This window comes from Artemia franciscana, chromosome 1 (assembly GCF_032884065.1).
Source record: "Artemia franciscana chromosome 1, ASM3288406v1, whole genome shotgun sequence".
Taxonomy (NCBI): domain Eukaryota; kingdom Metazoa; phylum Arthropoda; class Branchiopoda; order Anostraca; family Artemiidae; genus Artemia; species Artemia franciscana.
In genome coordinates, this window is record NC_088863.1 from 64,165,941 (window position 1) to 64,183,049 (window position 17,109).

A 17,109-nucleotide genomic window follows, 5' to 3' on the forward strand; every position below is an offset into this window, starting at 1 on the left:
CTAGGTTGTACTTGGATCTAGGTAGCATTTGACCTTCCAGGTCATATTCGTGCATGTAATAACAACCCGTTACAGACAGAGAAAGCTGAACTAGTTTTGGCATGAAATTGGACAATTTTATTAGTGATTTATAAGTGGAATAAGGACTATACTCATTTCCACTGTCCTTAATTTCCACTATCCTTAAGTTACGCTTACTAAGTATATTAAATCACAAGCTGAATCCGTGTCACCGTCACCACAATCACAACAATCCACTGTGAGGTTCACTAAGGAAGTACAGGAACAGAAGAAACTCTCAATTTGTCTTTTATTTGTTTTACACTTGTAGAACCTTAGATGATTTATGTGATCTGAAAAAAGCTCCCAACAGTCCAATATTTGTTCCCATTCTGTTTCTGTAGTATCCAAATATAAGTCTTGCACACAGAAAAAAAATTTAGACAAGATAGGACACTAAAGATGTAAAACATCTAACAAAGTATTAAATACTTTTAGGCGATATGCGTCATCACTAAAATTTAATTAAGACCACAGAAAGTAACTAAAACTTTGTCTCAAACGTGTTTGTTGAAAGAAAGAGTCTTAACAATTAACAACTTAAAAATAGCTCAAGTATTGAAAACCAATTAAAAATAACTTTCATCCAACCTCTAATCAAAGCAACCGGTTCCAACCCCTGATCTATCACTGCGATAGGGGGACGTCCCTGTGCCCCCCTGGATCCGCCATTGGTACTCAGGGTACCTGTAGTCAACCTACTACCGTATTGTTCTTCAAATACTTACATTAAACGCTAGGTTCGATTGGGTTCAGTAAGCGTGCTCAAAACCTTGCTTTTTCAAATAACTGCATTCGAAGCTAGGTTCGTTTGGGTTCAGTAAGCGTGTCTGCAAACTTACAAAACCCAAACAAACCTATATTTTAATGCAACTGTTTGATACAAAAAACAATACGGTAGTAGGTTGTCCGCAGATACCCTGGGGGCTATTGCATCCAATTCATCTCTCTCAGACTTTGGTAAAAAAACTAATTCACCTATTTCAGACTCTAGTATACCACTTGTGAATTGGTGGTAGTGTCTGTGTCTGACTGGATCTTTATAATTCTCACTTAATGTCTCCGATTCCTCTCTTTTAGACCTTGACTCTGATTCATCTCTCTTACACTCTAGTAAAAACTTAATTCACCTATTTCAGACTCTAGTATACTATTTGTGAGCTTGTAGTAGCATCTGTGTATGACTGAATCTTGAACAAATCTGAATATATATGTCTCTAGCTCTAAAAAGAATCGGATTGTCTGAGCAGGTGATTGCATGTCTCCATGTCTGTCTTTGGCTGTTCGTGTGTTTGAATCTCGCTCTCTCTATCTCTCTCACTCTCTCTGTACCTGTGTGTCCAAACTGATTTTTGCTTGTCCTCGTATCTATCTTTGTATGTTTGTAGATCTGATTCTATGTGTTTGTATGTATTTTTGTCTTTCTTCCTCTCTCTCTCTCTCTCCCTCTGTATCTTTCTTTTTCTATCTCTCTCTCACTCTCTCTCTCTCTCTCTCTCTCTCTCTCTCTCTCTCTCTCTCTCTCTCTCTCTCTCTCTCTCTCTCTCTCTCTCTCTCTCTCTCTCTCTGCACCTATATGTCTGAGTAAGTCTTTACCATGTCTGTCTTTGTGTGTTTATGTGTCCGACTCCGTGTGTTTGTAGGTATTTTATCTCTCTATCTCCGTGCCTGTGTGTCGAAGCGGCTGTTTGCTTCTCTCTCTTTCTCTCTCCCTCTTTTTGTTCCTATATGTCTCAGTGGCTCCTTGATTGTCCAAAAATCTGTGTTGTATGTTTTTGGTTCTGATCAGCTGTTTGCTTATCTGTGTGGATATTGTTAAAAAAATCCTGCTCAACTCAATCAAACTCTGATAAAAGCCCTGTTAACCTATCTCAGATTCTAATGTACCCCCTCTGAGCCCGCTAGTAGTATCTATGTCTCTTGAAATTTCTTTTCTTAAATCTCCTACTTTTTAATAAAGATTCTAAACGTTCGACTTGCTGGTATACCCTTAAAATAATGAAAGCATAACAAAGTAATGCATAAAATATTTTTATGAGATAACAAAATGTAGAATATCATCACATAATTAAAAATGAATACTTTAAATACATTCCATAAAATAGTTCATTATGTTTTCTCTTGACTAGGCAGTTGTTCCATTCTGTGGTGATATGCGAGCTTTGACATAGTTTCAGCTATAGGTGCATCATACATTTCATCATTGGTATTATTGGATTCATTGATTGTATCTATTGGTATGCGATCAATGGCAGTAGTAATGTTTACATGTGCTTTGTTTTTCATCAATTCGTCTATATTCCTTAGTGATATTGTCTGCCCATGCCTTTTTATGTTGCTTTAGATTTCATGGTCTATTACCGTTATTTTTACATAGTTTGCAGCTTTGGCACACAGACAAGATATCCATTAAGATATTAGAGCAGCAGAAGGGCTTTATTTTCCTCTTTGCTTTCTTTTGAATGCTAATTTCAAAAGGATGGCTATATGATTTATTAAAAGGTAAAGTGTTACCACCGGCAGTAGCAAGAAGCTGGCCTTTATCATCAGCTAATAGTTTTGTTTTGCATTCTCTTTGAGCACTAAGATCTCTGCAAAAGTTATTCTCACATATCCACCATCGTAAAACTCGAATTTTTTCGGCACTCCAAAGGATTCTAATCTCTCACTGTCATAACAACGCACGCATACATTCCCAATGGTGTTACCACAAGTAGTTGCTTCATAGTTCAAATATTTTCTTTGTCAGCATTCAACGCAACGATAACTTTATCATGTGCACACACTTTCTTGGAATGTTTCATTTTCACTTTTTTAAATCCGATGTGAGTGTTTATCATTCCAATGTACAAATAATACTGTTTGAAAACATACAATAAACTAGATACTGTCAATGATCAGCCAAATTCTGCCCCAAAAATTCCAAGCCAAGAAAAAGGTCACTACAAAAACTGTTTTTCTAATAGGAAAAATCACGACAAGCAAATGTATATCATCTTCGCTTCATTTTTCGGAAATATCACAAGTGATATTTTTCAGTATTTAACAAAACAACGGGGGTGGAAGTTAGGAAGTTAGGACGGATGACCATAAGTTCCCTCAAAAAGAAGCGTTGATATAAGCACTCATTCCCATGAATATAATGATACAAGCGGTTACACTATGCATTTGATATAGATACTGTCAACTAAAGTTCAATACTATATCATAAATTCTATTAGTCTAATTAGAAATCAAATGAAACGGTTCGCTTTATTTTGTTAATCAAGCCCAAACAGGTATGTGTAAATGAGATGCCGGCTGAATTTGGCTAATGATCAATCTCTTGCACTACGCTCAGGTGAGTAGGTCATTCGGTCCTTAGCCTGTAGGTTCTTAAGCATTGACCATATCTTTAGAGCCTTTGGGGCTTTAACCCTGGAGGAATTAGGTCCATACTACTGTCGTGACCTCTGGTAGTTCCAAAGGGATTTAAATATTCTGTTTAGGTTTTATATGTCTGAGATAAATATGGGTGATTTCTCTTTCCTTATGAATTCTTCTATTCTTAATTCAGTTATATTTGATCAACCAAGTAGTGCTGGTAAACAAGAGGCACACACTTCTGACCCTCTCCTTGAATCTATGGTTAGTTCTAGCTGTAATTATCACACCACCATTGATTATTGTGATAATATTATGCCCTCACTCTCTTCAAACAGTTGCTTTAATGTTTTTTGTTTGAATGTGCGTGGGATAAGAGATAAGTGGGACACTCTTAAATCGTATCTGTGGTCTGATAATTCTTGCCCTTTTGATGTCATAGGCTTGACGGAAACATGGTTATCTGACAGTGATAATTTTACAGCTTATGACATGCATGGTTATATTGCTATTCATGTCCCTAGAATGGTAACAAAGTGTTCTGGGGGTATTTCTTTGTTCATAAAATCTAGTATTGAATTTTGTAGAAGATCTGATCTTGAATCCTTGTTTACATCGGTGGTGTCTAATAGTAGGACAGTTTATTCTCTTGTTATTGATCTGAAAAGCCAGGTTGCATGTGATACTGTTTGTTTGTTTTATAAGCCCCCTCCTTTTCCAACACATCTGTTCTGTGATTTGCTTGATCAGCTTTCTGGTGTGGGGACTTTCTCTAAAAAACGGATTTGTGTTTTGGGAGACTTTAATTGTAATATGTTAAATGTTGGATCAAATGATGAATGTGACCATCTTTTTGATGTATTTTCTTCTTCTGGGCTACTTCCTTCAATTTTTTTTCCTTCACGCGTTGACCCTTCAAGAAATTCTGCCACTTTAATAGATAATATTTTCACTTCTCTTTCTCCTAATTTGAAGTTCTCGTCTGGTCTTGTTTTCACTGATCTTTCTGATCACTTCCCTATTTATCTATCACTATCTGTGCCTAAAACAGAGATTACTGTGGATGAGAAAGGCAAGTCTTCTTTTAGAACTTTTACAGATAGAGAAATTTCTAATTTAATACATAGTCTTCAGAGTAATGATTGGTCTAGTGTTCTTGAAGCTAATGATGCTGATTGTGCAACTAGATTATTTTTGTGTCGTATGGGCACTCTGTTGGATAAGCATTTTCCTCTTAGAAAGAGGCCAAGGAATTTTACACCTGAATGCCCATGGATGTCTAGAGGTCTGATCAATGCAACCCATATGAAGGCGTCTTTGTTCAAGGCTGCATGTAAAAGTAAGACACAGGAAGATCTTCTGAAGTATAAACATTACAAAAATGTGCTCACTTCTTCAGTTCGCTTAGCAAAAAAGCTGTATTTTTCACTTCGAATTAATGAGTGTAAAGGGAATTTGCGCAAGGTTTGGACTGTAATTAATGAAGCTCTCTCCCGTAAGAAACTCAAACAATCTTCCCCATCTCTTTATAGGAAAGCTGATGGATCTGTTGTGGATAAAAAATCCTTGCAAGTGCCTTCAATTCGTATTTCACCACACTTCCCTCAGTTCTCATTCCACCCCTGAGTAGAGTAAGTTGTTTTCCTATGACAGAGAAGTCTTTTTTCCTTTCCCCATGTAGTACTACTGAGATTTCTATTATTATTTCTCAACTTCCAAGTAGTTGTTCAGTTGATAGTTTTGGTTTGAGTAATAATGTCCTTAAAAAAATCATTCAGTTTGTTTCTCATCCCATCTCACATTTAACTAACCTCTCTCTTTCTTCTGGTATTTTTCCTCATTTATTTAAAGTTGCTACCGTTGTACCCTTGCATAAAAAAGGTGATTCTTCTCTAATTTCAAATTACAGACCTATTTCTCTTCTTCCCGTCATCTCAAAGGTTGTTGAAAAAGTAGTGTATCGTCGACTCTCTTCATTTGTATTTAGTACTAATTCGACTGCTGGAAATCCTCTCATCACTAACCATCAGTATGGTTTTCGTCCCTCATTCTCTACCTTGCACGCACTTTCTGATGCAACTGAGTTTGTGCGTGTTAATCTGGACAAGGGCTTGTGTGTTTTGGGTCTATTTCTCGACTTTTCTAAGGCCTTTGATATGGTTGACCACAATGTTCTTCTGTCTAAATTATCTTTATTTGGAGTGCATGGAGTCCCACTAGAATGGTTTAGGTCCTACCTCTCAGAGAGATCTCAGTATGTTTTGGTTAACTGTACTTCTTCCTCTACTTTGCCTGTATTGAAAGGTGTCCCACAAGGCTCTGTGCTTGGTCCACTTTTATTTCTAATTTACATCAATGATCTTGTTGATGGTCTTCATCCCCATGTTCACCCTGTTCTTTTTGCTGATGACAGTAACTTTTTCATTGCTGCGGTGGACCTGCCATCTGCCACTTCTATGGCTCAAGGTCTTCTTGATAAAATAAAGGATTGGTGCTGGTCAAATGGTATGGCTCTTAACAGCCGAAAGAGTGCCATTGTCAACTTCAGGACCCCTTACCGTATGCGAGACGTACAGGAGCCAATCACCCTGACTTTTGGGAATGATATTATACCACAAGCTACTGTGGTGAAATTTCTTGGTGTGTATCTTGACTGTTTTCTTTCTTTCAAACCGCATATAACTCACACCCGTTCCTTAATCCTCCGCCAGTCTTCAATGTTGCACCGGATTAACTCATTTCTTCCTCCTGATATTATGTTTTCTCTTTATTATGCTTTTATTTATCCTTACCTTTCTTATTGCTGCTCTGTCTGGGGTAATAATAATAAATCTCTTCTCTGCTCACTTCAAAGAGCCCAAAATAGGGCAGTGAAGGCTACTTTTCTTCTCCCTCGGCTTTACCCTTCCTCTGATCTTTATAATGATACTGGAATAGATCCGCTGGATCATATTATAGGTAAAAGTACCCTTTATTTTGCGCATTCTGCTTTTCTAGGTACTCTCCCACCGCCCCTACAGCAGTTTTTCTCACGGACAGGCTCAGGTAGGTACTTTTCTTCTTTACGTAATTCTTCTCGACGATTTATTTTACCAAAACGATCTTCTACAGCAAGCCAGAGGTCTCCAGTATATCAATCAATTCTATTATGGAACTCCATCCCTTCGGATGTCCCTCTTTTTCTTTCTGCAAAGGCATTATTTCGTCGGGTATTTCCAATTCAATAATTTTTCTCTCTTTATTAATCCTTTCCTAATTTGTATGTCTCTTCTCTTCTTTTAAAATCATTTTCAGCTATATGTTAATCTCCTTCTAAATCTTCTATCTGTTAAATATCCTATCTATTCAATGTCCTTGTCTTGTTCCAGTGTTTTTTTTTTCCTTTTTTTTTTTTTTTTTTTTTTTTTTTTTTGTATATATTTTATAGTAGTGTTTTATTCTTGTTCTCTGTGGTCCATTACAAGCAAAGCTTCTTGGGCCTAGTAACCACTTTACTTTTGTAATAGTTTTTTCTTTTAGTATCAATAAATTGATTGATTGATTGATTGAGGTACGTTATCACCACACAAGGTATAAAGGGTAATTTCATACTCGGATATTGCTCATGTAAGTTTGTATGGCTATGGTTGATTAAATGTACTTTTGGCACGACGTGCGTGAGCAACAAAATCTGAATGGCAGCTCCGAACAAGCCCAAAATTACCCCAACATTCTAACTAATCAAATAGCCTCTTCCCGTTAGAGTGGTGCGACATGTGACCAACTTCTCTATGATTAAACCTCTCCCCGTAACAATTTGTGCGATCTAGTTTAGACAAAGAGGTAATAAAAGAATGATCCCTGGGACCTGATAACATAAAGAAATGCAAACACTTTCAATTTTTGCTTTAGTGCATTTTAAATTGAAGTGTTTTCCTGTTCAAGATTATCCAGTTATCCCTTCAGAATAATTTCAACAAATTTCTTTTTCTTTCCCTATAAAAAAAAGAAGTTAAAGGGACTGAAAATAAAAATGGCCCAAGAACAAAATGAACCACTACAAGCACAACAAATCAATTGCAACTTCAGTGTAAGTTAAACAATCCCTCCTTGAGCATGAAGGAGATACAGACGTTGATCAATTTAATATCCACCTAACCCAATTTGTGGAAATAACACAAAAAAATTAAACCCTTTGACCACCATGTTACTTTTAAGATTAAGAGGACAAGCATTGACGTTCCTAAAGCAGATTAAAAATACAATAAGAACAGACACTGATTCCCCAATAAATTCGGTAGAAAAGCTCCAGCAAGCTTTTGAAGGAAGATTCATTGACACGAGCCCACTGCACAAATTATAACACGGGGTATTCTTCTTTGAGAAAACTCAGAACGTAAGGACATATTTACATAAAATAAGAACCTTGATAGAAGCCAGACACGGCCAGGAGAAGGGGAGTAAAATAAAGAAAATCGTGCTAGGTTCTTTCAAACAAGGCCTTGATCCCAAGCTATTTCGTCTATTAATTGCGAAAAATACACACAATTTAGAGTAAGCAGCTCAGGAAGTGGTGAGGGCTCTAAAATATACAAGCTTGGAGTACAACACTAGAAATTATCAATAAATAGTGTAGAAAAGAAACTCCAAAAAAAGCCAAGAGCTCCCCCGCTATTTTCTCAAGATAATTTTCATCTAAACCAATTTGACTCAAACCCTCAACCCGCCAAGACAAAGACTAATACGTTTCACATCTAATAACCAGCCAGGACAAACAAATGTTGAGCAGCCTATAGGGTCGTATTCTTGTAATCAAATAAGTCACTTCGCAAGGGATTGCATTTCAAAAGGCAGTTACAGCCCTAGTTGTCACGGCAAAATTTTCCAGGGGGACAAACAACTGTGGCTACTGCATGATAAACCCCTCCCCCTAGAACTTTCAACTCCCAAAAAACTACGTCTCTTGTCAGGGACAGTTACCAATTTTATAATACATAAGAATTTCCCATATGAAGCACTAATAGGGTCCAATTCTTTAAAGAAAAAATGAGTGATATTGGATGTAGCAAATGTGAAGTTTGTTTGCCGATCGGAAAAAAAAACGTAAAAAACACACAAAGTAAATCAAAAAGCGAAAATAGGTAATATGCAAGAAAATAGAGAAAAAAAACAGGAAATATCTGAATTACGGAATGATATAATAGCCATGGAAGCCACTAATAAAGGGCAAGAGAATATCGTTTTAAATTGAATTGGAAATAATACCAAGGAAAAATACGACAGATTTTCAGTACGTAAGACGAAAATACCCCCAAAATATATGCAAAGGATTCAAATATCCCAAATACTTCAACCAAGATCGAAAGACGATATTTGGGTTGCATCTCAGTGGGAGGAAATTTCAAGAGATTTGATATGGGAGGAACAAATAATAAATTATGAAAAGAGAGAATGTTACATATAATCACGAATAAGAACAAAGTATTTACTTCCCTAGACTTAATTCGGGGGTACCGCCAAGTAAAAAAAAAAAGAAAAAAGAACGAGACGAATATAAAACAACGTTTTCTAGAGCGGAATGTGGTCGATACGAATACTTATGGGTTCCTTTTGGATTCAAAACAAGCTCAAGCGTGTTATTTAGGACGTTGCCTCATCTACTTCGAGGAATGAATTATATTACTCATTTTGTAGATGTATGTACGTAATTTGTATGAATGAGAATGCAGATGACCATTCAGTAGCTCTATCTAAAGTGTTTAGAAAATTTAGAGAAGGGAATTTAAAATGCAGACCAGTAAAAATTAAACTTGTTACAACCCAAAATTCTGTTCTTGGGAGTTTTATCACAAGGCAAAATATCACCAGACCTGAGAAGGTAAGATGCGAAAAAATCTCCAACCCCACATTGCCTATAAGGCAATGAAGAAGAATCTTGGGATGTATGAGATATTTCCGCAAAATCATACGAAATTACGCGCAAATAGCCAAACCCTTAACTGATTTAACAAGATGCAATTCACAAAAGATCACTTGGTCCAAAGAAACAAACTCTTCCTTAGATCGCTTAAAAAAAAAACAAACTTTTTTTCAATGTCAATACTGTCACTACTGGATTTCCAAACTGGACCAGTCATAATACAACGGCCACTTCAACTAAGGGAATCGGGGCCATTCTTTCCCAAATAATAAACGGCAAAGAAAAAGCTATCGCGTATTCTATTCTCACATTAACGCAATAAATCCAAAATCGCAAATTAAAAGCAAAAAAACATAATTTAAAAATTATCACATAGGAAATAAAGAAAGAAGATTGTCCTAAACAAACAAAACAAATAAAAAGGAACCAGAGAAGATCAAAAATGCGTTGCCCAAATTCGTTATTTTCCATATGACAGAGAATAACCTGAAGAATTAAAAACAATCAAAAAGGAAATATGTAATTTTATTATGATTTCAATGAAGAAAAAAGTGAAAAAAATATAACAAAATCAGGCAGAATGTTCAAAAATCCGACAGATTAGAATACGTCTAGTACCTAGAGCAGAAATATATATTAGGGTATATTTTGACCCTTCATGGTATTAGGCATTAAAACATTTATCAAATTCATGGATAATTAATGCACAAATGCAACGAGTATTGCGGGAAGTTCGCATTATAAGATTCAAGAGTCAAGAGTCCCCATAAAGAAAATCACAAAAAATTAAAAATAGTCAAATTAGTAATAGCAGTAGAACCATGTACAGCACATACCATAGGCAAAGTTGCCATAGGGTGATTTTCTATAAATCTTAAATAAAAACAAGAGCTAAGAGGTCATATGGCACTTGTGACGAGGCAAGACGAGCTAACAGCCAAGAGCTCATATGGTATGAGCTCTAACAAAATTCTAAGAATCAATAGATTGATTTAAAAGGAAAATCAGAGACTTAATGCCGGTTAGGATTAAAAATAAGAGCTCTGAGTCACGATGTCATTCAAAATAACGATATTCATTAAGATCCGATCACCTACTCGTAAGTTATAAATCCCTCATTTTTTCTAATTTTTCCTCTCCCTTTAGCCCCCAGATGGTCGAATCTGGGAAAACGACTTTATCAAGTCAATTTGTGCAAGTCCCTGACACGCCTACCAATTTTCATCGTCCTAGCACGTCCAGAAGCATCTAACTCGCCAAATCACTGAACGCCTCCCCCTAGCTCCCCCAAAAGAGAGCGAATCCAGTACGGTTACGTCAATCACGTATCAAGAACATTTATTTATTCTATCCACCAAGCTTCATCCCGATTCCTCTACTCCAAGTGTTTTCCAAGATTTCCCCCTCCAACTCCCCCCAATGTCAAAAGATCTGGTCGGGATTTGAAATAAGAAATCTGAGGCATGAATTCCTTCTAAATATCAAATTTCCTTAAGATCCGATCACCTATTCGTAAAATAAAAATGCCCCAATTTTCACGTTTTCCAAGAATTCCAGTTTCCCCCTTCAACTCCCCCCCCCAATGTCACAGGATCTGGTCGGAATCTAAAATTAGAGCTCTAAGCACAAGATCCTTCTAAATATCAAATTTCATTAAGATCTGGTCACCCTTTCGTAAGTTACAAGTACCTCATTTTTCCAAATTACCCCCCACCCCAACTCCACCAAAGAGAGCAGAGCCGGTCCGATTACGTCAGTCACGTATCTTAGACAGGTTTTATTCTTCCCATCCAGTTTCATCTTGATCCCTCTGCTTTAAGCATTTTCTAAGATTTCCGCCCCCCCCCCCAACTGTCACCCCCAATGACGCTGGATCCGGTTGAGATTTAAAATAAGAGATCTGAGTTACGAGATCCTTCTAAATCTGAAGTTTCATGAAGATCCGATCACTCCTTCGTAAGTTAAAAATACGTCATTTTTTCTAATTTTTCAGAATTAACCCTCCTCCCAATAGAGCGGATCTGTTCCAGTTATGTAAATCACGTATCTAAGATATCTGCTTATTTATTCATTTATATTAATACATGTTGCATGTTTGTTTGCTATGATTGTTCATTTAGTTTCTGTTTGTGTTAGGCTTTAAAATTCTGAACAAAAGTAAAAGATTATTGTCCATTTTAAGCTTTATTTGCATATTTAGTTTTAGCTGAATCTTTTTAAGATTTATTGATTCATTTATATTAGTACAACAAAAGAAAAAAAGGAAAGCAAAGAGAAACCGGAAGAATGGAACAACAAGAACAGTGCAAGAAGAGATGAGAAAAAAGAAACAATATTTTATTAAAAACCAAACCAAAACTATTGATCCCCCTCACCCTCCCGCGCATGAAAAGCAAGCTAAATTCATTTTAAGTTACTCCAACCCCATCGAGGTAACACAAGTCCAGCCTAATGCATGTTAAATTTGAATTACTTTAGTCTTATTAACGAGCAGTTCTGATTTCCCCTTCTCTTCACTTGAGTAGTTACATTTCCTTTTTTCGCATTGTTACACGTTTCTCTTGTTTTGTAGTTTTTATCGCTTGTTGAGCATGTCTCGTTTGACGTATGTAAACATATTTGCAGTACTTTTTTTTATCGATAAAACAGTCCCAGCATCCTTACCTCAGCGAAGTTCAACCAGGACTGAAAAATAAAATGTGATGAAACGAGGCAATTCATTGAAATGAAAGAGGATGATCTAAAAACACGTTTTTAACACCAACCTTGCTTTTTTGGCTGCTGATATCATAGGTCTATCTGTGACTGGTTCTGTTTTAATATCTATTTTTTTTATATTTCGTAAAGTCATTTTTAAATAAATTTGTGCATAGAGCATTTAGTGAATATTCTCCTAATTATTATTAATCTTACGTCTGATTTCAATTGCTTCTCGAACTATTTGCTTTATGCCTAGGTTATTGCTAATAAGGGTGGAATCTTCAAAAAGTATTTTGTGGCAAGGATTTTCAAAAACATGCCTGCTTAAAGGAGAATTAAAAGAAATAGAATTAATATTAGAATTCAGAGATTTGGTGATATCATCTTTCTGCCGTTGTAGGCGTTTCTCGAAATTCTGGTGAGTTCTCCCTACATAGAATTTGCCACAGTCGCATGGTATTTAATAGACTCTCCTTTGGCGAGTAACTGGAGTTTTATCTGTACCAGAATTTAGGAGATTTATGATTTTCAAATTATTGGTAAATACAACATAGAGATTTTTTTGTGGATACTCTTTTAAGATTCCTAGTGATTTTTTAGATATATGGGAAGTAAATTATGTTTTGGGGCTGATCCGGATTCTCACATGGTGAATTATCGTTGATTGTATGGGAGTATCTTTTCAGTCTATGGTTAATTTTATTATTAATAAATAAAAGAGGATACCCATTTCCAAAAAATATGTCCCTGATAAAGTCTAGTTCAGCTGTGATGTAGGAATCAGAACAAGTGTTTAGGGCACGATCGACGAGAAATATTACGACAACTCTTTTAGCTTGTGTGTGGGGGGGGGGAGGTTGATTTAAAATGTAATTATCTATTGTTTTGTGTTGGTTTTCTGTAAATAGTGAAATTGAGTTTGCCTAAGCTACGTATAATTAGCACATCTAGGAATGAGATTTTATTTGCAATTTCAATTTCTAAGGTAAATTTTAAATTCCTATCGTATGTATTAAGGTGATCCAAAAAAAACCTAAGTTCGTTTTCCCCATAGTTTCAAAGTGAAATTACGTCATCCATGTAACGTCTCCAAAAGACATGTTTCAAAAAATACGAATTTAATGCCCAATTTTCGATATGCTCTACATAAATATTCGCCAGTAACCCAGAGAGAGGCGCACCCATGGGTAAGTCATTTGTTTGTTAGTAGAGAGAATTACGGAAATAGAAATACATTGAGTACTTGTTAGAAAGTTTAACTAAAGTCATTAAAACATCACAATCTAACCCTGTTTCTGAAACTTTTATTAAGTCATAATTTTCGTTTATTTTATTTCCTAATAATTCCTCGGATTCTGCTATATTAATATTTGTATGCATAGACACAATGTTAAAGCTACTGATAATTGTATTTTCTGAAATATTTATGTATATGAGTTTTTCAACTAAATCAACCGAATTACATATGCAAGATTTTTGAGAAAAAAGCAAAGGTTAGGAGGCTGTACATAACTATTTTTCCAATGTTGGAGGCGGGGGCTTTCGTACAAACTACGATGGGCCTTAAAGGAATGCCTTGCTTATGTAATTTTTATAGACCATAAAATTTTGGAAAAAAGCTACCCCGGGGAAAAAGTTATTATATAATCGTGGAGTAATTTTACCATTTTGTTTTAGATCTTATAATTCTTTTATAATTGTGTTAGCAAACTGATCAGTATGATCGTAGGTTATAGTTTTTTATCTAGTTTTGTCATTTAGATGTGCATAAATTTTTGTGCCGTAATCTGCCGATGACAACCCATGAGAACCAAAGAATTGCTTTTATCTGCTTTAGTTATAGTGATGGACGGGTCTTTGCGGAGATTAGATAGAATTCTTAGGTCACGCAAATTATTTGGTTTTATATTGGCGGGAGAATTAGCCTATTTTTTTAATATTATTATTATTGTAAAGGTTATCAATAAGATCCCTTTATCCGACCCTAACTTCGTCTGGGTCGGAAATAGATGAATAAAATTTGCGCAAAGAAGATTCTAGAGAGGAACTTGTTTCGGAAGAAAAGAGAATTTTGGACCCTTTTCGAGAGTTTGAATTTCCAATGGTTCAAGCGTTCTAGAGGACAAATTAACCACAGCTGGTCCAGGAGTGAATCTTGGAGCGTAAATAGGGTTATTCATTGATGATTCGTTTCGTAGGTTTTCCAATTTTTTAATCAGTCGTTCCCTTGATAAGCGGAAATCATGACTAAATAAATTTCTTTCCAATTCAGCAACTTGGTAAAAATCAGTAGAAGACAAATTTTCAAATAAAGACTTTTCTAGAGATTTCCTTTTAGAGAAAATAATGTATCTTTTCTGTTTGTTTTTTTTTGTCTTTAAAAATGTGTATTAATGTTTTTAATTGTAATGTATGATCAAACCGCTCTTCTTTTCGAGTATTTAAGTGTAATCTGAATCTTAAAGACTTGGGAATAAGATCTTCAAATTTGCAAGATTCCGAGAATATTTGTTGGTTAATAATATTAGCATGTTATTGCCTAAACTAATAAAGTAAAATATATCATTGGTCAACTGCTCCCCATAATCAAGACGTAAAGAGCGACGGAAACCACACTTTCTTTTCATAACAAACACCAAAAAACAATATTGAATTTCTCAAAAAAAAAATTCATTTTAATTTTATTGATTTTACCCTGTTGTAAGTTTTTTCTTCTCATACGTTTTTGTATTTCTGAGGACAACCCTTGGACATAGGGCCGAAATATTCATTCTAATTTGTTTCCCACTGTCTTGAGAAATTCCTTATTGTTTTTTTTTTGTTTTTGGTGTTTGTCCCTCGGAAAATATCAGCCCAAGGCAGCTGGTTGGTCTCCAATCCCTTTGGACTTAAAAAAAAAAAAAGAAAAAGGATTAGAACTCTCAGTTTCTGATCTAATGAGTAAATCCCAAAGTTACTTTGACTTTGAGGTGGGGATAAGGAAGGGGTAATCCCTCTCCTTAAAGAAATAAATTCTGCTCATTTTGGAGTTTATTGTTATTCCTTACTTTGATAATAACAACGTAGACCAATTATATACCCAGAATCACAAGGGAGTAGATATCAATTTAACATTTTTAGTTTCGTTGACGAGCAATTCTGATTTTCCCCTTTTCTTCTTCACTTGATCAGTTGCAATTCCTTTTTTCTTATTGTTAGATGTTTATGTTCTTTTCTGTTTTTATCGGCATTGAGCATGTCTCGTCGGATATATTGAGTATGCCTCGTGAGCATACCTAAAGATATTTGCGGTCTTTTTTTTATCTTTGTTTGTCCTTTTTGGTGGCCGGCGCATAACCTCCCCCTCGGAAAATACAACCCGCGGGAAATGGCCCCCTCGGAAAAAAATTACGGAAAATACTCCTCAATGGAAAAAAAAAACACGAAAAATACCCTTCCCTGGAAAAAAAACACGGAAAATATCGCTTCGGGGAAAAAATATCCCCCACCCTTGAAAACATCAACCCCACGCAGCTGGTTGGTCTCTAATCCCTTTGGACTTAAAAAAAAACAAAAAAAAACTAGAGGCCTCATTTATGATCTAATGAGCACCCTGCGAAGTTTTTTTTACCTTGAAGTGGAGGTGTGGATAAGAATGGGGAATCCCCCTCCTGTAGGCAATAGATCCTGCTCATTTTTGGGTTTAATGTTATTTTTTACTTTCATAATAACTGCGCGGACCAGAAATATACCCAGAAATCATAAGGAAGTGGATATCAATTTAAAATGTTGATATGTTTTTAAAAGTTTCTTTTGTACCCCTCCCTCCCCCCAAAAAAACCTTGGTGGAAAATACCTTTTTGCTGGCTTTTTGTTAGGAAACTTTTCACGGAGGGGATTACCAGCCTGATTTTAAAAACAATCAGAAATTAAAGTCTTTTTCAAATAAAAGTGCAAAAAAAACATTTTTCACCTGAGATCGTCGGCAAGAAAGTTTCTGAGTGGAATTTTGAGCTAGAATGGACTTGTCTTGGGTGAATATCCCAGGAGGGGGGGGGGTATTTTTATGTGACAAGAGCTTTCCATGGTGGAATTTTTCCAAAGGGGAAGGAATTTTTATGAAGAAGAGCCAAATTTCCCGGTATTATTTGAGGACGATTAGAAATTAGATTTGAAAAAAAATATTGTTTAGCTGAAAGTAGGCTAATGAGCAACATCAAAACTTAAAATGGACATAAATTATAATGTATGCTTTATTATAGTTTAGTACATAGTATATGTATACTTTTAATTAATCGTAAGTTCAGACTTTTTGTCCTCAATTTCCAATCATTCGTTATGAATGAGTGTCGATGAGTGCACAGCGGGGACAAGGGATGGTGCCTGGAACAACCTTGAGGGAGCTGGATTTTTGGGATGATCTGATAAACAATTAGAGAATAGAAATTAGAAAAATAAGTTTTTTCAACTGAAAGTACAGAAAAATATTGATTAAGACAAAAATTAATTCATATATGAGTGGGGCTGCACCCTTAGAATCCCTTGCTTTTTAAACTAAAGCCTCTATTGCTTTGACAAAGCTCTTATTCTAATTTGGCAGGCCTAATATTTGTGAAGTCTTTATTACAAATTTGAAAAAGGTCAAAATTTAACGTTAAGAAAGAGGGGCCTAGGAGGGGGAAGCCCCCACATATATGGAACAATTTTATTTATTTTAAGTTTCAATACGGGTCCTTACTTTTAGTTAGAAAAAAACGTTTTTTTTTCTATTAAAATTTCATTAACTTGTTGATTTCATAAAAGTGTTACGGTATTGAAAATTAAAAATATTTTAATAACAACTTTGTATCTTAATCCTTTACGAACAAGTGAAACACAAGGGTGGTTAAATTAGAATAAAGGCTTTTGAAAATTCTAAAAAAACGTTAGTGTGAAGAGCAAGGTATTGTAGAGGGAGTACCCTCCTAATGTTTCTAGGCAATTACTCCCCACCCCCGCGGAAAAATAATCCCCGAGAAATACCCTCAGAGGAAAATACCCCCGAGAAAAATAAGGCTTTCTAAATCTGAGAGTTTTATTTAACTTTTTTCCATGAGGGTGGGGGGGGG